The sequence below is a fragment of the Eschrichtius robustus genome, chromosome 17, assembly GCF_028021215.1.
Source record: "Eschrichtius robustus isolate mEscRob2 chromosome 17, mEscRob2.pri, whole genome shotgun sequence".
In the NCBI taxonomy this organism is placed as follows: domain Eukaryota; kingdom Metazoa; phylum Chordata; class Mammalia; order Artiodactyla; family Eschrichtiidae; genus Eschrichtius; species Eschrichtius robustus.
In genome coordinates, this window is record NC_090840.1 from 70,085,753 (window position 1) to 70,108,758 (window position 23,006).

Consider the following 23,006-nt stretch of genomic DNA (forward strand, 5'->3'; position numbering starts at 1 on the left):
TTCGAAATTATTGAGATATTATAATAACAGCTACCATTTATTTAGTATGATACGCGCTACCTGCCAGGCCCTGTGCTAGATGTCTACAATCCATGTCTCTCATTATTACATAGGGTTTGCAGATTCAAAAACCAAGGATGAGATTAAGTGATCGTCTAAGATTGCACTTGCTACAAATACCACCAGGACTTCCTAGAGGAAAGCTTGGGCTACTTTCTTTACCCCCACGAGGCCTGTCTTTGCTGTCTCTGCCTGGAGTGTCAGGAGAGTTTCCAGCCAGGTTCAGAGAGGGGTCACCACCCAGGTTGGGGGTGGGATTTTTGGTTGGAGGAGGCTTTCATTAGTTCCCCACAAATTGTACCCTGCTGGTGGTGGCCCTTGGCTCACACCCGCGGGACAGCCTGCTTGCTGCTCGTCTTCTCGTTTCACCCACTTTAAAGGACCCCTCGTGTAAGCGGGGACCATTGCAGCTCTAGCAGGCTGAGCTCCCGGGGTGAAAACGGTGGTCTGCTGCTGGATCCCAGCCTGCTGGGGTTCTGCGTGGGTTCTGGCCTGGCCAACGTTCTGTTTGCCTGTAAGCACCCTGGAATAGAACTGTTGGTGCCGGATCCCAGGGAACAGATAGAAATGGAGAAGGTTGAGTCACGACTTCAACTCTCCCAGCTGGTGCGTCTTAGTGGGGGAGCTTCTTTCCCTCTAACATGTGAAAATTGGCCTGTTGTTTAATAGGAAGCTCATTGATTTGTGCAAACATATAAAACACAGAGTAACTAGGAAATACAAGTGGCCATGAGGGCTTTTTCCACACTTAGCTCTTTAATCTTACCATTCGCCAACACAGACACACACACACACACATACAACACAGATCATGCTTGTGTGTGTGTGTGTGTGTGTGTGTGTGTGTTGTTTTGTTTTGTTTTCAGTTATTTTTATGTCTGACAGGGATCTCAAGTTTTTCAAGCCATCCATACCTTTCGGGCGGCATCTCCTACTTCTACCTGTTCTCTTCCCTCTGCAAAGAAAAGGAAGGAAGGGAGGGAGGGACGGAGGGACAGAGGGAGAAAGGAAGGGAGGGAGGGAGGGAGGAAGGGAGGAGGGAATAAACGAAGGAACTGCCCTCAAACACTGATCCATTGGCGTGGCCAGAGTCCTCCATACAGTGGTTTCGGCGTGCTATCCTTTCTGTTTTAAGAGGACAGACATGCATAGGTCCTGCACAAGCTCTGTCCGCACCCTTGAAGGCAGCTTGGTGGAGACTACTGACATTGGAATTGGCGTCGAAAGTCAATAGCTCTAGTCCAGGATCTGCCACTCAACCATGCCACCTTCCCCCAGCCTCCCATGGCCAGTCTGACTTCCCCGTCTCCTCAGGGAGGTGGTGATAGCAAAAGAGATCATGGATCTGAGAGCATCACTCCAGTCTGAGAGCTGGATGAAATTCTAGGAATCTAGATGTTTTACTTTACCAATGAGAAACCCGAGGCCCAGAGAGGGGAGGTAACTTGCATGAAGTTGCACAGCGAGTTTTGGGGCACTAGAGAACTGACAGTAGAAGGAGGGTATTGCCCTGGTGGTCTTGTTGCTATTTCCTTCTGGGTGATTGTTTTGCAAACAGTGAGTGAAGTGACAGGAAAACTTCTCTGGGAGTCTCTCTGGCCAGAGCACCTTCTCTGTCTCTCTGTCTGTCTCTCAGACACACACAGACACATGCATGCACACACACATTTCTCGGTGTAAATAACAAAAAGCCAGTGACTACCCTTTACAGGAGAGACTTATACTCTTTTTCACTGGTTATGGGGAAACCTGTTGGGCATCATCTAACTCTGCAAGATAGAACGTAAGACTTGGAAGAGTGAAGCTTGAAGTTAAGGAGAATCTACTGCCCAAAATCCCTTGCAACCATAGGGCTTGGTTGCCTTGTACTTGCCTAAACCCCCAGCTCCCAATTATCCCTATTCCCCTTTCACAGATAGACACATTCCTGGTTCTGCTGCCCACAACACACATAGGGTAGAACAAAAGAACATGGGCTATTAAAATAGACAGAGGATTGGACATTTCTCATTAGCGGTGTGCCCTTGGGTAAGTTACTTAACCTCTCTGAGCTTCACCTTCCTCGTCTGGACAATTATAACACCTCTTAATGTTGTTGTAAAGATTAACAAAGGTAAAGCATTAGAAGTGTTTAATACAGGGACTGGTACAAAGTAGGGGCTTAATAAACGTTATCTGCTGCTACTGAAAATGTTGGAGAGATGTTGAAGATCACATTCTTGCATCATTTTTGTGAGAGAATGAACTGGTTCATCATTTAAATGAGATCTCTCTCTAGGCCTCTGGCAATCTGACTGCATAGTTAAAACTTTGATTTTCTGCCCCGGGAAGAACAAATATTGTCCAGGTTTTAAGCACACCATAGCTGGGCTGTTATCTTTGGAATACCAAGATGCTGGCATGGTAGTTTTCAGTACTACCTTGTGCATATAAATATCCTTATATCTGAAAAGGATATAAAATTGCAAACAATAAAAGATATCAATGAACTGGAAACCATGAAAACAAGAGTCAAAACACAAAAGCCCAATTATAATGGAATAGAGGTTACCCTGTACTGCATTTTCTGGTTTACAGTTTTAGGTATTCCCCACCCCTAGTGGCCTCACAACCGTCCTGGAAGGTAGGTTTGATTCTGCCCACTCCTCGGGGGAGAGAAGACGGTTTCAGGCTGATGCTGAGTGGGAGAGACAGTCAGGAGTCACATCACACTGGGCCTTGTAGGATTTGGTAAAGAAATTTGGATTGTTCTGAGTTCAGTGGGCTTAAGCAGGAAAGTACTGCAATCTTATCTACATTTTTAGAAGATCTCTTGGTAGAGAGGGGAGAGAGCAAAAGTGGAACCAAGGAGGCCACTTGGGAGGTGGCTTTGGAAGTTCAGGCAAGAAATGATACAGCCCTCACGGAGATAAAGAGAAGGTGGGTCAGAGAGTGGAGGTCACAAGATGGCCTTAGGGTGGGTTGGCTGTGGATGTTGATGAAGAGGGAGAACCAAGGATGGCTTCCAGCTTCCCAGTGGGTTGATGGGCGGTTGATGGTGGGGACGTCTGCGGAGGAACAGGGTTCAGAGGTGGCGGGGAGGGGCGAATCAGGGGCTCTACTTGCATCTGTTTTTGGAAGGAGGGTATCTTATTCCAAACATTGGGCCTTCTGATGGCAGAGAGCAGGTCGGATTCACTCGCTCCTGGGCATTGAATAAATGCTTTATGTGAGCTGGGTGCACTCAGGTCCACCCCCGGGCAGCCGGTCTGTGAAAAATGCCGCCGATGGCAAGGTGCTGTGTTCCTTCTGCCGCCAAGGAACCAGAAAGCCATTAATGACCCCTTCTGAGAACACTGGGCCCCGTACAAGAAACAAACAAAACCCCCCCCCCCCATGTCCTGCCTTCTCGTGTTTCAGGCTTTGGGTAACTTTTTCTTTTGCCAGTCTCCACGGGATCTTTCCTCTGCTGATGTTTGAAAGTGATGCTTTTTTTTTTTTTAATGTTGTACTCAGGCCTTAAATAACCTTTACCCTGAGGTAGATGAAGCCTAGTAAAATGCTAATAGCATCGACAACAATGATGAGCTTTGGTGAAGTGTCATTTAATTAAAAGACCTCTTTTATATGCGCTATTTGATTTTAGCCTCCAGGCAATCTCTGAGGTGAGATAAGCAGCATGTTAAGCTCTGAGAGCCAGAGGACTACAGTAGCCAAGAGCGTGTAAAAGGGAGGTGACTATGGCACGGCTAGATTAAAAGAGTTGAGGTCCTTGGAACGGGGCTGACTGGTGAACAGTAGCTGTTGTTGTTTGTATGGTTAGTTTCTAGATAGAGAAACTGAGGCACAATGAAACTGCGTCGTACACGCTCAGCAGCGGAATCAACTCCGAGCTGTGTAGGATGTGCGGTGTTTCTGGATGCCACGCTCAGAAGGGATCTGAAGTGATAGTCGTTAGGCGAGAAGGCTGCTGCCGGGCCTGGATCCCTTTGAAATTCTCCTCCCCCATCTCCCCCTTCTCTCCCTTGCAAGTCTCCATCCCCCGTGAGGTGGGTTGGACACACCATCCAGGACCGCTCGGAGCCTGTCCCCTCCTCCCTGCCTCCTGCCCCGGTGCCCCCTGCCACTCATCTTCCCGTGGGCCCCATTCTTTGAAGTGGGGTTCAGAGCCCGCCTCCCCCTCCTCCTTCCCTGACCCCCGCCCTCACGGCACCCTTCTCCAGTGGAGTTCTGCATCGAAGCCATCCCGGATCCCCACCTCTACCATCCCAGGTGACTCCGCAGGTGTGAGTCTTGGCTCCCCCATTGGGTAGAGGGAGACAGAGGCCTTGCCTTGTACCTTGTGACTCTCCAGCTCCCCTGTGCCTGGCCAGGGCCACGCCCAGAGCAGGTGCCATGACATTACACAACTGACTTTTAGAAAACAATAAAAATAATCATGCCCAGGACCCACCTATGCAAAGGGGTGGTGCGTTCACCCAGGTCGTCCCTTCGGGAAGTTTACCCCTTATTCCCAAGGTGGCGCCCTGGCTCGGAACCTCCGAGACCCCCAAGAACATTCGAGAACATCCCCCAACACCACACTGTTCTCCTTGGTGTTGGCAAATCTCTGCCCTTTGAGGGTGGCTCCACGGCTCCCATCTGTGGAACCAGGACAGTGACGCCCCTTAGAAATACAGTTGCCGGGGAAAGGTGGTCTGAATCAGGGGCAGTTAAACGATAATGTGCCCAGTTTCACGCGTTGCCTTGTAACCTGACTCTGAAGACAGCTCCAGAGGAGAGCTTCCACACATGTCTTGGGCGTTGTGGAGATGAACGTGCAGGCGCTGCCATGGGGACCTCGTTGGGACAGTGGTTCGCTTTGGGCTGGGTCAGTTCTGTGACTGTGTTTAAAATTTGTCCTCAGAGAGGAATAAACGAGTGAGCGTGTGTTTGATCGGAAGAACAACGTGTGTTGTTGTGCTTCTGCACGTGTGTGCCTTAGGGGAGAGAGCGGGGGCCTGCTGAGCCCCCTGGGCCCCCAGAGGCCAGCCGGCCCGGGGGAGACAGCCCTGTTTTTGAAGCAGCCATAGCGCTCATCCCTTTGCCTCTTGCCTCCCTTTCCCCACAGCCCCCAAATTTGTTTCAGCCCGCTGGCTCCCTCCGCTGACCTGAACGTAATGATTGTATTCTTCATAAGTAGAACACCTCCCCTGCCCCCGATTCCCACCCCAACCCCGAAACTAACTGCCCTCCCCTCATTAGGTGCTCTAAGGACACGGTTCTGTGTGGGAAGAGGCCTGGGCCCTCTTCACAGGCCCTGTTTGTTGCAGGTCCCACCGTCCATCTCTCTTAAAATGATGAAGCTTTGACAAGGCAGGAGGTGGCGGGGAAGGGAAGGAGGGTGTTTTCCCTGGATTCCCAATATTTGGGTTTCGTCCGGTAAAATATTTTCCCGGGCATCGGCGGGAGAGGAAATGGACAATCTCTGTTTCTTCAGAGACTGATTTTAGCTGCTGGCAGAGGTTCAGGGGCGGCCGGTGTACCCTGCCCCGGCACCCCTCCCTTTTCAGTCCTCGTGTCCCTGGTGGGGAGGGAGCCAAGAGGTTTTCAGTGTCAGTGTCACAGACAGAGGGGGCGGTTGTGAAATCCAGATCATATGCCGCTCCTGAGTGACTGCTGTGGGTCCTGGTGCCACTGAAATCTGTTGACTGAGGCCGCCAGCCCGCCAGGGTGTCTCTGGGGCCACTTGTACATGGACCCGGCAGCTGTAAACTGGAATCACCAGACTGGATGGGATTCCCAGCAAAGCCCTGGATGCATGCGGTGGCTGCCAAGGGGCATTAAAGGGTCTGGACAAGGGCCTTTCTGGGTTTTCCAAAGTGGAGAGGTGGGGATCGAGAGTGGGAAAGGCATCCGGCCTCCCTGCTAGAGACTCAAGGGAGCCTGGTACTGCCATTCACCAGCTGCGTTCCTTGGCGTGGCCTTGAGGCTCTGATCTCCATTTCCTCCTTGGGGACACAGGGTGAACAATACCCACCTACCGAGTGAGCCGCTCTGGAGGCAAACATTGCCAGCTGTGCTACTTGCTTGCTGTGTGACTTTGAGCAAGTTACTTTATATCTCTGTGCCTGGGTTTCCTTGTTATGTTGGTTTCCTGTGATTGCTATAACAGAGGACCACAAACTTGATGACTTAAAACAACAAAAATTTGATCTCTCACAGTGCTGGAGGCCAGAAGTCCAAAATCAAGAGTTAGCAGGACCCTGCTCTCTCTAAAGGCTAGGAGAAAATCCTTCCTTGCTTCTTCCAGCTTCTAGAAGTCGTTGGTATTCCTTGTGGCTGCATCACTCCCATCTCCAACTCTGCCTTCACATCAACTTCTCTTCTGTCTGTGGGTTTCTTCTCCAGGTGTTTCTTATTAGGATACTTGCCATTGAATTCAGGGCCCATTTGGATACGCCAGGGTGATCTCATCTTGAGATCCTTTACTTAGTTACACCTACTAAGACTCTTTTCAAATAAGGTCACATTCACAGATTCTGGGGACTAGGACATAGACATATCATTTGGGGGGGAGGGGCACAATTCAACCCACTACACTGGTTTATTAAATGAGGATGATAATGGAGATCACATTATGGAGATTACACAAGTTTATACGTCTAAAGTCCTTCGAGCCGTGCCTAGCACACAGCAAACACTCAGTGTTTGCTTTTGTCATAATCCTCACCAAGCCATCATTTCATAATCACCATCATCATCACCACCATCACCATTGCTACCACCATCACCGCCATCACCATCACCACCATCACCACCCCCATCACCGCCATCACCATCATCACCATCACCATCACCATCATCCCTAACATCTGTGAAGAGACTTCCCAAACTGAACACGTCTAAAATTAACTCTTGACTCTCATTCTTCAACTTCTCAGTAAATAGTTACCTCTGTTTACTCCATCCTTTAAATAATCCTGGTTTCCTCTTTTTCTCTCACACCTCATTCCATCTGTAAGTCCTGTCTATTCTGCCTTCAAAATATATCCCCAGTGTGACCACCATCTTTCAGTACCACCACATTGCACCCCTCCAGGGGACGCCCTTCCCATTTTGGTGGCTGTGAATGGCACGTCTGGGGTCTTATATTCAGCACCGTGGTGCTGCTTCCTGCCACCTCCACCCCCGTCCCCCAGTTGAAGCCCCGTCGTCTCTCACGTGGGTCACTGCAGTCACCGTTGGTTGTCCTCTCAGCTCGTCCCTTAGCTGCCGCCCCTCCCTCACTTCATGCACACACCCCTGACTGTCTCCTCTCCTCACAGCTGCTTCTTAAAAACACAGGTCAGATTGTCACTCGCCTGCTCCAAACCCTCCAATGGTTTCCCCGTCTCACTCAGAGCAAAAGCCAAAGTCCTTATGGTAACCCCCAGGCCCACGTGATCCCCTTCCTCTCTGCCACCAGCCTTGAACAAAACACACCCACACCCACACACACACACTTGCATTTGCGCTTGCTACTTTCTCAGCCTAGAACACTGTTTTCCCAGCTACCTTTGTGGTTTTCTGCCTCATTTCATTCAGTCTGTGCTTAAAAGACACGCTGTCATGGAGGCCTTCCCTGCCCACCGCAGGGTCATAGCTCAGCCGGCATCCCCACAAATCTCCATCCTCTCAACCTGTCTTTTTCAAAGCACAGCTCGCTACCTGGCGCCGGATGTTTATTTGCTTGTGGCATTGCGCGCTTTCCCCCATCACACTCGAGTCTGTGAAGGGAGGAACTGTGTTGTGATGGCTGCTGGGTCCTCAGCCCCAAGCACATGTTACGCACATGAGAAGCACTTTCTGGACGAGGGAATGATTACGGGCCGGGCTCTGGCTTTGCAGGCATCCTCCTGCTCTCCCAACAACCAATGACATCAGTGTTGTCACACCCTCATTTTGTCCGGGGCACAGAGACAGTAAATAAATGTCCTGGGCTACCCAGCGAGGGAATGGCAGAGCACGATCTGAGCCAGCTAGTCTCCTGCCAGAACCCACTTTCCGAATCACCATCTGTCATGAGACAGAAATGAGAGACTGTGGTGACAGACCTTTGGAAACGGAAACGCACGACATGAATGTACCAGGACGACGATAGCCGAGCCCAGCACGTCTAAGCTGATTGCTCCAAATTGATCTGGGTCTCCTTCCTGTTTAATTCTTTAAATTGTGAGAGCTCTTTTTGCTGCCTCCCCTGATGGTACAACATGAGGGGGTAAGAAGGGTGTCCATGAGGCACTATTGCTCTCTTCAGTTACTGTCAGACTTCAGTGGCCCGGAATGTTCTGGAAATGGGGCATGCAGGCTGCGTGAATGTGTCCTTTATTCCAAAAACAGGTCAGTCCATCCGCCTTTAGTAAACATGGTGTGTTGATAAGAATCAAATATTTCAGTGTGGGACCACGCAAAGATGCACTCTCAGCTCTGCCACTGAGATAACCTGTGCCCTTAAATAGTAATAGTACCTCTTATTCCCTGAGTCTTACCAGGTGTTAGAGACATTCCAAGTGCTTTATGCATATTAACTCATTTAGTTCCCCAAACCAATCATGGGAGTAAGTACTCTTATTGACCCCAGTAATCCTAGTCACAGAAACACAGAGATGTTGAATAACTTGACCAAAGTCACACAGCTCATGATCGGCAGAGCCGGGATGTGAACGCAGGCCGTATGTCTCCTGAGGATGGGTTTTAACCAGCCCTCTTTTGTGACTCTCAGCTTCACCTGTAAATTGTGGGGAATGCATTCAATCATATTTTCAGCTTGAAAAATCTATGCTTGTAAGGCTGAGAACTTGGTAGTAGTTTTGAGTCATTGGTATGAGTGCAAGAAGTATAGGTGCCTGGGGTGCAGCAGGATCAAGGCTATCACAGGAAGGTCCACGAGCCGGGCTTCGTTTCCATCAGGTTCTCTCTTGTGTCTTGCTGTTCTCTCATCTGCTACTTTTCTTGCCTTGATTGTTTGCAGAAATAAGAGCCCAGAGGTGCTCATCTACCCCCAGACATCTTTCCCCTCTGTGTGATAAACAAAAAAAAAATATGAAACCCATATGGTCCTCTGGTGTTGATTAACTTTAAAAGCACTCTCACATCTCTGTTCTCACTTGATTCACATAGAGACCCTGTGTGGACAGGCAGGGAGAGTCCCATTTTACAGACGAGGAAATAGAGGTTGAGAAGGCTGATCTCAAGGTTGCATTTATCTCCTCCTATCTCCTATGAGTATTTCCTGGGTCCTTCCTCAGGGTTTTTCTTACTTTACTGTAATAATCTTAGCAAACAGAGTCTTCAGTGGCTCCCAGCCACCTCCTACACTGTTGTCACCACTAGATTAGTAATAAATTCCTGTCAGAATGATGTCCATCCTTTACTGAGTACCTTTGATGTGCCAGGAACTGTGCTAGGGGCTTTTCACGTTTTACGTCCTTCTAATCCCCACAATACCCCTTTGAGATATATAGCATTATGACTCCCATTTCACAGATGAGGTGCCTGAGACCACACAGCCCCAGGGCGACACGTGCATATAGTCACACAACGAGGAGGTGGTAAAACCAGGTTCTGCACGCGTTGACACGGATTGTCCGGTGACCCCCTCCCTGGTTAAAGCCTACCGGGACTGCTGGTCATGACTCCTGGACAAGACAATGTCCAAACTCCTTGTCGTGGTGTGCAGTGCCTCCCTGTGCCCACGGCACCTACCCTCCAGCCCACGTCCTAGCCCCTCCACCTTCACTCTCAGCCGCACTCAACCACCAGCTGCTCCCTGCTCAGGCCATGCCCTTGCTCTGGACCTCGCCTCTCTGCTGCCCTCCTTGGAATGCACACTCCTTCCCCTTCTGACTGGTGATTTCCCATCCATCCTCCATGCACCAGGCCAAAGCCGCCTTCTCCTTCTCCATGCAGCCTCCTCTGACCCACCATCTCCCATGCCCTTCTCCCTGCCCAGTGTCACTCTGCCCCAGGGCACCCTGAACCACACCCCATTGCAGCATAGCTCACCCGGTGTCACTGGCACCTACATAGCCCGCAGATGGAGGGACAAAGGACAGCAGGGAGCAGTGTGGCTTGCGGAAGCACCGGACAATGTGTTTCCCGCCTAAGAGCATTCTGATTCCTTGTGAGGTTTTTTTAAAACACACGCCAGCCCAACAAAACAACTGTGTGGCTGGTGTTTGAACCATGGGCCGCCAGTCTGAGACTCTTGGGAGCGCCTCGGGATTCTTGTGCTTCTCTCCATTGTCAGTACGTAAATGAGGTAGGGAGGGAAGGAGTGGAGGAAAGAAGGAAGAATTTACCTTCCTAGACCTGGCAATTTGGCTTCCGTAAAACATGGTGTATTAATTAGTCTGCTCAAGCTGCCATAACAAAATACCATAGATTGGGTGGCTTAAACATCAGAAATTTGTTTTCTTACAGTTTCTGGAGGCTGGAAGTCCAAGATCAAGGTTCCGGCCAATTCTGTTTCTGGTGATGACTCTCTTCCTCGCTTGCAAATGGCCACCTTCTTGCTGTGTCCTCACATGGCCTTTCCTCGGTGTGTGCACTCGGAGGGAACAAGCTCTCTGCTGTCTCTTCTTATAAGGACACTAATTATATGGGGTCAGGGCCCCATTGTTATGACTTCATTTAACCTCCCTTAGAGGTCCCACCTCCAAATACAGTCACACTGGTGGTTAAGGCTCCAACATATAAATTTGGGGAGCGGAGGACAAGCATTCGGTCCATAACACATGGCATTCCAGATCATTCAATCCACAAGTCTTTCCTGTGTCCTCACTATGGGGATTCTGAAAACATTGAAGGCAAACAGCAGAGTCCAGCGGTCAAAAGCACGAGCTTTCATATCAGGCAAATTCAAGTTTGATACTTAGCTCCACCACTTACTGGCCAGGTGACCTTAGACAACCTACCCAACTTCCCTGAGCCTTGCACTCCTCGCTGTGACAGGAGGACAATGACACCAACCACACAGGGTTTGTATGAGGGTTGAGCAAGATCCACGCACATCCACCCCGCCCAGCAGCGTTCACGACCGCCCCGGAGACACAGTTACTGAGCACATCCTCCGTGCTAGGCTCTCTGCTGGGTGCTGGGGAGCCGGTGGTGAGCAGGACAGAGCAGATCCCCTGTTCTCATTCTTCCTTGAAGAGCCAGATAATAAACAAGGAATTATGGGATCAGATAGCAAACACGTCAGTCATTTGAGAATGGGACATGGGCCGTAAGGAAATAAAAGAAGCAGAAGGCAGCAGGGGAGGAAAGGCCTCTCACTGGGGAGGTGACTTTGACAAGAAGCTGAGGGCCATTCAAAGGCTCGGGGCAGAGTATTCCAGGCGGGGGAGTAGCAATCATGAAGGCCTGAAGGTGGGCACCCTCGGTGCCTGCGGTATTCATTCTGATAGCTGTGGTCCTATTGCACGTGGTCCCACCCTCAGAGGCCACTGCCCTGGGGGGACACAGGACCTCTGCCCGGCCCTCCAGGGAGCAGGGCCCAGACGAAGCCGGCTTTCAGAGGGGAGCAGCGCCTTGAGGGCTGGAGTGCTGGGAAACGGACAGCAGCGCAGGAGGAAGATGTGGCGTTTGGTGGTGGGGCGGGGGTGGGGAACGAGCGTCCCGGGGGAGAGGGGAATTTGGTCGAAGAGCCTGGTGTCTGAGGGACCCTGGGAGACTGCCCAGGCCTGAGCCGATTCTGAGAGCAATGCCAGGCCAGGAGCCCAAGCCACCACGTGGATGACCTCAGGGTGAGCTGATAAGGGCAGCAGCCCTCACTGTCACGGCGGGGTGGGCGGGTTGTTCGTTCAGAGAATGTGCTCCCCACACAAGAGGCAGGGCCCCGGGCAGAAATCCAGCGCTGTGAGTCACAACCAGATGTACGTACGTCTCGTCAGGGAGAGCCATGGCCGCGGAGAACTGGTCATGGTTTCCTGGAAACTTCCTCAGTGTGGGGCAGGGGCACTCTGAGGATAGGTGCCAGCCGGGGCAGAGAGGGGAGACCGTGCTGGGGGGCTGGGCCACGGCTGCACTCTTGGGACTGTGGCCGAGCTTTCTGGGGCCACTGGGGGCCAGAGGACTAGCTGAGGTCTGAGCCTGATGCCCGTGGACCCGCTGAGGCACGTCTCCCCTTCCACAATGTGCCTGGCGTTTCCTGGCCTTCTGACACAGGTCAGCATGCCCCTTGAGGTGTGGATGTGGGCAGAGCAGCTAGACTGGGAGATGGGACCCCTGCATCCTCATCCCGCAAACTTGGATTCAAATCCAAGGACTTGCACAAGCCCAGCTTCTCCAGCCCTTGGTTCTCTCATCTACAAATGGATGGGATAAATTGGGAGCTCTCCAAGGTTCCGCCCAGCTGGACTATTCCGGCAGTTCCTTCATGTTCCTCCCTGTAGATGGGAGAAACTGAGGCCCAAGAGCAAGAGGCCTGATCCGAGCCAGCCCATTTGGAGGTGGGACTGCAGCTCTAGCTTTGGCCAGAGCTGCACCCCTCCCCGCCCCTTGCTCCAGTGTCCTGCCTTCTCTCCCCGATCTTCTCCTTCCTGGACACCTCTTTCCCTCCTTCCCCTCTGCCTGTGCTCCTCACCTGCCAGACATGGAGATTCAGCCTTTCCTGGGGTGGGTGGGTCCCAAGTCAGAACCAAGATGAGAACGCCCAGGGCCATCAGCCGTCTGTTTGTACTCACCGGGATAAGTGGGCAGGACCTCCTCCAGCCAGCTTCTGTCTGAATGCTGCACATCTTCAATCCAACTCAAATGGCACCTCCACCAGGAAGCCTTCCAGATCACCCCAGCCAGAGTCATCACCTAAGCAAGCCTTCCCCATGCATCCCACTTTATAATCTTTCTGGTGCCATTTGTACTTACTTGTATTGTAATTATTTGTGCATACATCATAGCTCCTCTACACAATTCCAAACTCACTGGATGCAGTACCGAAATTGCCTCCATTTTGCCCATGCCTATCACCAGCCTCCTCTTTGACATCTGGTGTGGTGTTTGTATTCTAAGTGTTGGGTAGATATTTGCGGAATAAATGGAGTTTTCCTTCTTCTATGTGAAAGGATTCTTTCCTTTCAGAATGAATGGTCAGATGTGTAAGAGCATCTTGTTCTAGAGCTGCACGGGGTGGAATCTTAGCTCCACCATCTACACACGGTGGGACCTTGGACAAATTACTAACACTTGTGCCTCAGTTTCCTCACTGGTAAAATGAGGATAAGTCATAACTCCCTACCTCACAGGGTGGCTGTGAAGACTAAATGAGTCATGTTTGTCAAGTGCTTGATGTCGTGCCCAGCATAGACTTGATTTAATAAGTGAAGTTGTGAGATTCTGGCAATCCAATATGCAAATTTTTATTTGATTTTTTGAAAAAATATTACACCACCTTGCAGAACTCGAGCTTGGCTTTAGGTAGTTGCCAGATCCTTTCCAATCCTTGCATTCACAGAACCTGCCCTGGGTATTCACTGCCATCTGCAGAGCCTCCCCGGCTACCCTGGCTCGGAGCAGGGGGCAGGGAAGGGAGAGAAGAGCCGTCTCTGGCATAACTGCTCGCCAGCTCGGGGCTAGCAGCCACATTAAGCGCTCTTACTCAATTCATGTGACTCGACAAATTTGGAATGTGTTAGGGAGAGAGAGTTTTTCCAGCTATGAGTCAGTACATTTATGCTCTCTCACACACACATTTAAAAATTTTAAGAAGAAAGAGACTTCAGCGAGAATCCTTTATGAGTGCAAAGTGGAAATCTCCGGAAACTGTATTTTGACCCTGAAGGCAAGTAATACTTAAGATATTTAATAGAGGGTTCGAAACAAGAGTCGAGGAGAGAAAACACAGCTAGCTGCCTTTTCCTTCTGTATTCTCAGCTGCTGCATTGCACATAGGAGGACCCGATGTACATGGGTTTATAAAGCACCTCCTGGATTCCCTGATTTATACTCAACATAGTGGGGAAAGAGATATGTGAAAGAAGGGAGGCATAACCAGCATTTATTAAGAACCTATTATGTGCCAGATAATCGGGGCTGGGGTCGGGGTACATGTCCCAAGTTCAAGAGGCAGTGTAGGGAACAATGGAATGATTGTATTCAGACATGCTTGGGTTCAAACCTCAGCCTACTTTCATAATATTGTCTAAGCCCCTTCTTCTCCCATTTTGTGGATGGCAAAACTAAGGCTCAGAGAAGAGAAAATAATTTGTCTGTGGACACAAAGCTCTTAAATGATAGAAACCATATTCTAAACTGGGTCTGTGAGTCTCCCTATGGTAAAGAAATTTGGGTTAAATTAATGTCCTCAGGGGCTGAGTTTCCCCACCAAGGAGGGAAGCAAAGACACCCACTCTCGGAGATCACATCCGCATATCCTAAGCAGGTACCACTTTCTCGCAGACCAGTCCCTTTAACCACCTCCGGCCACTTGCCTTTGAGTCCCTCCCATTCGGGATTACAAAAAACCTGCTTCTCATCCAGGCTGGTCCTCTCTGCTGTTGTTTACTTTAAAGAAAGAAACCACCACCCGCCCAGAGGGCTTGTATTTCCAGCTCACTTACATCTCTTTTGCAAGGGTTCATTTTCATAGACTCCCAATCTCCAGGGAGCTGTGTCTTTCCCTCGGAAACATGAGCTGTAATCAAAGGTGTGTTCATCCCCGCACATCTGCCAGCAGCCACGCCGGAGCCACGGTTCCCCGAGGCCTGACAGAAGGAGGCTCAGGCCAGGTGCCCGGGGAGAATTTTTCCCTACACAAATCAGATTGTCCCGTGGTTGCCCTTTGTAGAGATGGCAGAGTCCCAGGCGGTGCTTCTCAGATTGCTGGAGGACCTGATGGGGCCGGGGGTAAATAAGATTCCACCATCCATTCAACAAACACTACTGAGGGCCACCACATGCAGAGAACTGCAGACACTGAGAATCCAACTCTCTTGGTGACTTCCCGTCACTCACAGGGATAAAGACCCAGCTTCTTAAAGGCCAGCAAGTCCCTGCAAGAGCTGGCTCTTGCTCTTTCTCTGTCCTGCTTGGCTGCGGCCACTCCAGCCAGCTTCCATTGCTTGGTGACCAGTATGCCTCCTCCGCCTCGGCCCCGTACACACTCTCTCTGGCTTTCTCGATTCTTCCTTCCCCTCTTGGCCAGGTTTGCTGCTGCCTGCCTTTCAGGTCCAGCTCCCCACCCCGCCCCGCCGCCCCCCCCCCCCCCTCATCTGCCATATCCTCACATGCCTCTGCTGGCGATCTTGCCACCATTGCATGTGCTTCAGGTAGCACCATCACGCCACTGGAGTCTCTTATCCAACCCAACTGCAAAGGCAGGGCTCACCTTATGTCCCCAGCACTGGCCCGTAGTCAGTGCCCCATAGTTATTGGAGGAATGAAGAGACAGCAGTGAGCAAATCAGACACTGCCCTGCCCGGTGCTGGGCACATCTTCGTGGAGTGTTGATTGTACTTGACAGTTTTCAGGGGGAAATATTTGGAAACAAATACAGATCAATTCTAGAGTGGAATTCAGTGTCCTGGTGAATGTTCAAGGTGTCGAGCTGCACCCTCACACGTTGGGGAGGTTATGAACTCAGCCTCCTCCATACTCCTGGGGGCGTCTCAGTGGAAGACCAGGTTGGGGGTGGTGGGAGAGGTGGCCCAGTTTGCCAGCAGCTCAAGTCATGGAGTCAAAGTTTAAGAGGCAGCAGGGCGGGGTTGGGAAGGGGAATGGAAAGACTACATTCAATCAGGCCTGAGTTCAAACCTCAGTGCTGGACATTTTACTCTTAAGACACAGGGCAATGTATTTGATCACTCTAGGATGCAGGTTTGTTGTCTGTAAAAGGGGTATATGAACACGTGTTCCTCAGAGTTGCTGTGGGAAAGACAGACAAGCCACGTGGAGGGCCCAGCTCAGCGCCTAGCTCAGAGCAAGCACTCGGGAAGTGGTGGCCTTTGTGCTCGTCATTCGCTGGTCACTCTTATGAATTAAAGGCTGTTGGTGGTGTCCAAAGTGGAACATTTTCTGGAGCAAAGACAGGCAACTTAAGGCTGCACTTCTGGCTGGCAGAATGATGGCTGCACAGAAGTGGTCTGTAGTTTTCCACCTTCTTTGAGGTTGACCTTCCTCTCTTGTATCCAGTCTGCACTGGCCCTGGCCTGAGTCAGTCACTCCCCAGCACTGTCCTCCACGGGTTCCTCACCCTCTCCTCCATATGAGGCCATCACCTCGGGGCATCATGACCTGTTTACTAGACCCGGAATTTCTCGCTCATCTGCTAAACGTTTGCCGAGTGAAAAAATGGACTGGAATAAACTACGTGAGAGGGAGTGACCCTGGGGAAGGGTGTTTTTCTTCTTCTACAGACCGTTAAATCACCGTTCCTCTTTTTCCCCCTGCAGTTGTCTTGCCGTCTGGTAGGTTTAAACTAGGCCAAAAGGGAATAGGAGGGACCTGTAGGGAAAATCCTACAGGCAGATTTTTCCTCACTGGGATTTTGCGCCATGTGACCATTTTCTGGGGAAAGGAGTTCTGAGCCAGGAAATGTGTGCACATTAAGAGCTTGAAGGACAGTGAAAAGCCCTTTACTTCATTAATGCTGCTCGCAATGAAAGCTGCCATTTCCACGTGCAGGAACTGCGGTCGGCACCATGGCATTGGATCCCCCATGCAACCCAAGGAGGCAGGTTCTGTTTAGAGCCCCACTTGGCTGCTAAGAAAACCAAGGTCCCCGGGAGGGAGGTGCTTGGCGTCAGGGCACAGAACAAGCGTGTGAGAGAACCAGGACCAGACTCTGTCTCCAAGACCAGTGCTCCTCCCCCCATGCTGGTTAGGAAGGATCCAGTGTCTCGTGGGTGATACCGCAGAGCTGAGTTCCAGGATAAACGGGGAAGATGTAACAGATTCATTGAGACTCCCCAGCTCTGAGAAGAATTCACTGTGTGGCCCCAGCCAAGCCCCACTCCACGCCTCTGTGCTCAAGAAGAAGCACCTAGTCAGCTGAGGATAATAATAAGTATTATCAATAATAATAGTAGCTATCATGCCTGATTACATGATTCTAAGTGTTTTGTACGTGTTACCACCCTGGGTCCTACAGGGTAACTCGGGGTTAATTTGGGGAAGAGGGAGAACAGAGCATTGAAGAGAGAGGGTCTAAGATAGCATAGCCATATGGCTGCAGGGGGCATAGTGGGTTCAAGAAGCTTAGGCATCCGTGAGCCCAGAACACAGTGGGGCAAAGGGAGGGGGGAGCAATGAGCAGGGGCCAGACCTCGCAGGCTCCAAGACCCTGGGGTAAGGAGTGTGGTTTTTTTCCTGAGACAAATGGGGTGTTCATTAACTGCTCCCACCTGTACCACCTCTATGTACATTGTCCTTCCTCACATTCAGTTTATTATGTATCTTTCTCCTTTTTTATACCATGAGTTTCCTAAAGGTAGGGATTGGGTCTTATTTATGTATGTATGTGTTTATTTATTTATTTATGGCTATCTGGTGCTTAGCACAGAATCAGGTATATATGGATAGTCAATAAATGGTTGTTCATCAGATATTTAAAATATTCAACATTTAATAATAGTAACATGTTCAATATTTAATAACTATATATTATATATTTGTTATATATAGATATTAGTACCTGTAATATAACTTCCATTATGCAGGCATTTCTGCTCTAAAATGATATATGCGTGCCTGTAAAACCCTGCACTCTGAAAAATTCAAAAACCACAGTGCTTTGGGGACAATTGGGCTGTAGCAGAGCATTCACAATTCATGTGACTCTGTAATGAAGCACAATCCAAGTGATGATACCAAGCAGAGTTCAAAGGGCATGATACTTTTTGGATGAGGGGCTTCCCTGGTGGTGCAGTGGTTGAGAATCCGCCTGCCAATGCAGGGGACACGGGTTCGATCCCTGGTCCAGGATGATCCCACATGCTGCGGAGCAACTAAGCCCGTGCGCCACAACTACTGAGCCTGAGCTCTAGAGCCCACGAGCCACAACTACTGATCCCGCGTGCCGCAACTTCTGAAGCCCACGCGCCTAAAGCCCGTGCTCCACAACGAGAGAAGCCACCGCAGTGAGAAGCCCGTGCACTGCAACGAAGAGTGGCCGCCGCTCACCGCAGCTAGAGAAAGCCCGCACGCAGCAACAAAGACCCAACACAGCCAAAAATAAATAAATAAAATAAATGTATATAAAAAAAAATTTGGATGAAAACAAATATAGCAATAACTTTAGGACCTGAGTAACTATAGGACAATATATTATTTTTAAAAGGGGGAAAACTTGATGGAAGGGGCTAGAGAAGGATTGAGGCTGATGGGTTCAGAGACAGAAGGGGGTAGATCATCTTTATCAGGAGTTCCCCGTGGAAGAGCAGTTTCAGGCTCTGCCAGAGTGTAGCAGGGACAGATGGTTTCTCTAGCCCATGGCCTTTGCACAAAGACCAGGAGGAACCGAGCAACAGGAGTGGCTAAGACAGAGCACGTGGCCACTGGAGCCCAGAGGAGGAGCTGGGAGGGCGGAGTCCCCCGTGGCTTGTTCTACTCAGCTGTGTGTACCTTGCATCCAGCCGCCCGCACTTGGTGGTGCAAAATATTAATGTGCTGGGAACATTTGCCTATGAACCAGTGCAAAGTCCAGGTTTTATTGACCCCTATATACCTTATATACACGAATCTTCCTCGTGGAAGCAAGTGCAGCAGATCAAACATTACATAATGGAATACATGACTAACTGATAAACCAAGAAAGCCCACTGGCCAGTTTACATCAAGTAAGGTACAAGTCACACACCCTGTGTGTGTTGTAGACTGTTTTCCTCGTGGTTCATGAGTCTATTCAGTAAACCCATTCAGTGAGCGGAAGGTAAAGCAAGACACATGGAGCGGGGTGACACTAAACAAGGGCATCATAAACCTGTGATGTGATCGCTTTCCCCATCAGAAGCAGCTGAGCTCACACTTCTGGACATGGACTTAGAGGACCTCAACCCCAGCCTGCCTAAAAGCTGTGTGACCTCAGGAAAATCACTTAACCTCTCTGTGCCTCAGTTTCCTCAACTGCAGAGTAGCACTAGTGACACTCCCCAAGTTCTTTGAAAGAGCAGATTAGCTGGCGGATGAAAAGTTCTTTCTAAACTATAAGGGGCTTTACAGAGTATTGTCCTTCCTGCAAATCAGTGCTGGGATACTCAGCTTAGCTTGCCTCCTAGGGTACCTTCTCCTGCTGGATGGCTAGTTCTGAGGGCAGAGGGCAAATGCAGCTAAACTGGAATCAAAATAAATTAATCACTGGGATTCAATGCAGAAGCTTGAATGAACTTTGGGAAATTTTGCTGGCGTCCGACGGCCTCTGTGGAGCCCCTGCCTCCACAGTATCTGATGCGTCCCTCTCTGAGTGCTCACCCGGCAGCCTCCGTCTCCAGGCCTGAGCTCATCAGCCGACCCCTGGCCCACTGCTCTTCCCCAGGCCCCTCCCACCAAGCCAGGCCCGCCTGTCCCATCACCCTCTCATTTTGCTTCCCCAAAATCATGCAGAGGAAAGGAACACCGATTCCGGAATCACATGAACACGGGTTTGAATGAGCTCTACCACGCAGCAGCTCTAAAATCATAATAGCCAAGCTGTGGTTTCTTGAACCTATTTCTTCACCTTGGGAATGGGCTACAACTTCCTGACTTCCTTCCCTCCTTCTCTGATTAAGAGGATTAGAAATGCACACTTTGCAGACTTTAATGCGCCCAGGAATCACCTGAGGAGCTTGTTGAAAAGCAGGTTCTGATTCCGTAGGGCTGAGTGGGGCTCGAGAATCGCACCTTCCAGCAAGCTCCCAGGTGATGCGATTTCAGTTTTGACTATGGATCCGGGGTATGAAGCACCTGCCATATAGTATGTACTCAGTCAGTAGAAACTGTTGCCATGAAGATTTTTCCACCCAAAGGGTGCTCCTTTGAGAACAGCGATAGATGCATAGAGAAACCTCTGCTTCCCTCAGAATTCTGAGGGCCACAAGAAAAAACAAGTTTGGCTTTAAAGGTGGGCAGGGCGAGGGGAGCGAGGAGAAGCGTGGCCCCACCAGCAGCTCATAGGCAGGCTCTCCACGCGCACGTGTGCGCTGCAGGTGGGCCTCTGCCTGGCTGCAGAAACCTCTAGAGCTCAGGCCCCGACTTGCCATGCGGGGAATGCATCCTCCGAGCCGGGCGCACGCATGTTCCTCAGGCTACAGCTCTCCTGAGGAATTTTCAAAGCGCCCAGGGCTCGCCTGGCGGGAGTCTCCCAGGAGGGAAATCCACGTCGGGGGCTTTTGTTTTCAGGGCTGCGGTATCTTTCGGACTTGAGGCCTTGCGTGCAGAGGTTTTCCCCTCCACCCTCACCAACGTGGAGCCGTGAACCCCCGCTGCCGCTAGGAACGGACACCGAAGACTCAAGGAAACTCGGCGTGGGGTTCACGAGCCGCCTCCGCAGCCCCACCCAGCAGATTTGGCTTTTAGTTTCGCTCTTCTAAAAGGCCTGCTTCTCAAAAAGCTGCTGACTCACCCAGAGTAAGGGTCTCTTTTTTTTTCTTTTCAGCATCGTCCCAAAGCCATGAGATTTTTGAGGGCAGTTTAACGAGCACCCCGGTCCTGACCATTTCCTTTTTCTTTCTCCTCCCCATCTCCATCCCAGGATCCTAGTGCCTTAGTCCTTCTAGAAATGAGAGTTGAACCCCCATTTGCCTTGTTCTGCCTTTAATATTGAGTATCTCTTCTTTGTAGGTCTTGACGCACTGTCTGCTCTCAGAGTCAAAGCGTAAAAAGATTCCCAGGATGTAAGCAATATGGGACTGGTGAGTGACCCGTGTGTTTGGCGGAGGTGGGGGCCTCAGCTGGATTTCAGGAAGGGGAGGGAGATGAATGGGAGGGGCGGGGGCAGCTGAGCTTTTGCGCCCCTGAAACGGTTTCCCTCCAGATGCAGCTGGAAACAGTGCACAGTGCAGAGAATCCAGGTGGGAATCCCTTGGAATTCACTGGGTCCCTGCCCGTCCCTCCCCAGAAGCAAAGGGAGCATGCAGGTGGCTGTGCCGACCTCTCTTTGCTCAGATGACAACAACTCAGGCTCACCATCCAGAGGGTTCGTGCTGGGAATTGTTCTCTAACCCTGTAACCAGGGTTAGGGACATATGCTTGGACTAGAGAGGGAACTACCCGGCTCACACCAGTCTGTAAACCACAGCCCTGAGGAGACGTGAGTAAATGGAGGCGAGAAAGCCACCTTTGCACCTTTGAATGGCTGTCACAGGCAAGAGGGCAGCTATTGACTCAGCCTAAGGAGAAATTCCTAACAAGAGGTTGGCAACGGTAAAAATCGACGTCCATTAGAGGTAGTGAGTTCCCTGTCGCTGGCAGAATTCAAGCACAGGTTGCAGAAGCATGGATGGGAAATGTTGAAGTGGGGAGGGGTTTTGACAGGGTTGTGTTTTACAGACTGTTCCATGATGACTAAGAATCCCAGAGGGGCAGGAGGATGAGGGAGAGAGTTTAGGGAGAGTGAATGAGGGGAACTTGTGAGCTCACACACACACAGTCTCTCGGCGCTGCCTGTTTTATGGGGCAGGGTGCTGCCTTAAAACAGTTTAGATGCTACTGGATGAGATGGGCTATCCTCAGACCTGTTGTCCATTGGCCAGCTGTACCTGAGCTTATGCCAGACGTCCACACATCACACTTCTGACCCCAAACACCTGATCTATATGAAGGGGTGGGTAACTCTCCAAGCACGATAGGGGCTCTGACCAGAGGCTCGAGGGAGCTCTCCCCCATACTAGGACCACCAAAAGAGCTGCCAGCGAGTTGCGCCTTCGAGAGACTTGCCCGGGATCCCGAACACACAGACCAGAAGGGAAGGCACAGGGTTGGGGCGGGGGACGCTGCGGCAGGATTCCCCAAACCCCCAGACCGTGGGAGGACAGTGAACACGGCTTCCCCAAGGGAGCTGGGCTCCTTTGGTAGGACCACATTCTCCAGTGACCAAAACCTGGCCCAGTGAGCGTGAGAGGAATCATACCACAGACGCCAGTGGGGAAATTGCCCAGGAGAGACACCCATTGCGAGGGAGAGGGTCTGAAGGTCTGAATAATGAGCACAGGGGCTTCCTTTGTGCTTTGTAACTGGGTCTTCTTCCCCCGGGCCTGGGTCAGCTGCAGCACAAAATGTGTAGCGAGGGCAGGGCGCTGTGGGACGCCAGAGATGGGCTTTTTCTTTAAGAAACTGAAGCCTGGACGAGAATCGAGTTTGACAGTCATTGTGCAGAGGCTGTACGTTCAGCTGAGTCCTGAGTGCTGTGCGGTGGGCGGACGGGCGGACGGGCGGACGGGTGGAAGAGGAAGGGGAGGGGGCTGAAGAGGAGCTTGAGCTGTGACTTGATGCTTCCTTGGCAAGTCTTCAAGCATGAGTTGGGCTTTGAGGACAGAGGCTGTGTCTTTGATTCAAAGGACCTGGCATATAGTAGGTGCTCAAGAAGTGATTGTCGAATGACTAAAAGGGAAAGTGATGAGGAGGCAGCTCAGGAGGCCGTGTCCGTGGTTAAGAGCAGGGCCCCTGGAGTCAGATGGCAGGGTTCAAATCCTGCCTCCTCCGCTAGCTGTGGGGCCTCAGGCAAGTTGCCCACCTCTCTATGCCTCAGTCTCCCCATCTGCAAAATGGGCGTCATGATAGTACGTACTGCATAAGGGGGCTGTGAGGAGTCAATGAACTGATTCATGCAAAGCTGCTTGGTCCTGTGCCAGCACATCGTAAGTGCTCAATAAATATTAGCCCTTATTCTCATTCTAGATGTGGGACATGACCCCAGATTAAAGTTCAGTGTTGGGACAGGAAATAGCAACATAGGTGAGAGGACAGAGCACTGGACGGGGAGTCGGAAGCCCTGGCTTAGCTGCAGGAAGGGGATGAGAAAAGTGATCACTCCC

At 50.8% G+C, this 23,006-nt stretch overlaps 1 protein-coding gene across 5 annotated transcripts in view; it reads left to right on the top strand.

The window, feature by feature from the left end:
- ZHX2 (zinc fingers and homeoboxes 2) overlaps positions 1 to 23,006 on the top strand; it is a 170,678-nt gene that overhangs the window by 49,671 nt on the left and 98,001 nt on the right. For 3 of the 5 annotated variants that reach the window (XM_068526248.1, XM_068526247.1, XM_068526249.1), the window contains one exon: positions 20,815 to 20,885. The gene's annotated coding sequence lies outside the window, so the exon portion shown is untranslated. Of the gene's footprint in view, positions 1 to 20,556; positions 20,602 to 20,814; positions 20,886 to 23,006 lie in introns of those variants that run through there. The other 2 variants (XM_068526250.1, XM_068526251.1) reach the window with 2 other exon arrangements.